The sequence below is a fragment of the Mandrillus leucophaeus genome, unplaced genomic scaffold (assembly GCF_000951045.1).
Source record: "Mandrillus leucophaeus isolate KB7577 unplaced genomic scaffold, Mleu.le_1.0 Scaffold515, whole genome shotgun sequence".
NCBI classification, from domain to species: domain Eukaryota; kingdom Metazoa; phylum Chordata; class Mammalia; order Primates; family Cercopithecidae; genus Mandrillus; species Mandrillus leucophaeus.
This window is the reverse complement of record NW_012105531.1, coordinates 877,874-879,358: the sequence shown is the minus strand read 5'-3', so window position 1 is coordinate 879,358 and position 1,485 is coordinate 877,874. Positions and strand designations below refer to the sequence as shown.

Here is a 1,485-nt window from a genome sequence, read left to right as displayed (position 1 = left end):
AAACTAATAACTAAAAGAAAACTAATAACTAAAAGACTTTTCAACAATTGATTATATTCAACACACAAAAAACTGTATGAGGCTGGGCACAGTGGCTCAAGTCTGTAATCCCAGGAATTTGGGAGGCCGAGGCGGGAGGATCACTTGAGGTCAGGAGATCAAGACTAGCCTGGCGAACATGGTGAAACCCTGTCTCTACTAAAAATACAAAAATTAGCCAGACGTTGTGGTCCCAGCTGCTTGGGAGGCTGAGGCAGGAGAATTGCTTGAACCCAGAAGATGGAGATTACGGTAAGCCAAGATCGTTCCATTGCACTCCACCATGGGCGACAGAGAGAGACTTCAACTCAAAACAAATAAACAAACAAAAACAAACAAACAACTATACGAAGTAAGGGAGGTACACATAAAATATTAAGAGAGAACTGAGAAAGAGGTGATTAATTGCAGCTAGTGGTACAATACAAGGTTTCCTGAAGGAAGTGTTACATTAATCATGAGAGCATGAGCCATGTTTCATGTGGGAGGGATGAAATGATAAGGGATTCCTGCTTGAGAGAAATGTATGGGCTCAGAATTAGAGCAGTATAACTGCATAAATGTTTGGGAAGAGAAGTTAGATATCCTGAGAGATTTTAATGATTTGAATGTTTGTGATAAGTTTGGCATTTACTTTGGTTGCCAAAGTCTGCCTTTCACGGCTTAAAAAATAGATACAACATTGTCAAATATCCTACATAAATTATAAACTTTTCAGTCATCATTTTTCGTTTTATAGTTTAAAATAACACTAGATAGTGATAAAGATGGATATGAACATCTCAAACTGCTTCCAGAATTTTGTCTTGTTAGCAATAAGACTGTACAGCATCTGCAAAAGATTGCAGGAACTGAGTCCCCACTAAAATTTATCTCAGCGCAGCATCTTCAGGGAGCGAGGCACACCGATAATCCCTCTAGGCTTGAAGAGTTTGGTCTTTCAGAGAAAATAGGCCACGAAGATAAGGGTTACCCAGAACATAGAGAAGCCAGCCCACTGATTTTTGGCATTTCTTAAAGTGGAAAAAAAAGGAAATTTTCCATAGCTAATTTTCTTACTCGTTTATCTAGTCTTTTGTTTCTGGAAGCTTTTCACATGCCCTCTTTGTTTTCCCCCAGCATTTTTCTTTTGTTTTGAGACAGTCTCAACCTGTCGCCCAGGCTGGAGTGCAGTGGAGTGATTTCAACTCACTGAAGCCTCCGCCTCAGCCCCCCCAAATAGCTGGGACTACAGGCATGCGCCACCACACTCGACTAATTTTTGCATTTTTAGTAGAGATGAGGTTTTGCCATGTTGGCTAGTCTGGTCTTGAACTCTTGACCTCAAGTGATACTCCTGTTTCAGCCTTTCAAAGTGCTGGGATTACAGGTGTGAGCCATCATACCTGGCCTCCAGCAATTTTCTTATGCCATGCCTGGGTGTGGGTGTTTTACTTTTTGGTGTTT

General features: G+C 40.9%; 1 protein-coding gene across 1 annotated transcript in view; it reads right to left on the bottom strand.

The window, feature by feature from the left end:
* HAPLN1 (hyaluronan and proteoglycan link protein 1) overlaps positions 1–1,485 on the bottom strand; it is a 90,283-nt gene that overhangs the window by 64,162 nt on the left and 24,636 nt on the right. The gene's annotated exons all lie outside the window — the stretch shown is intronic.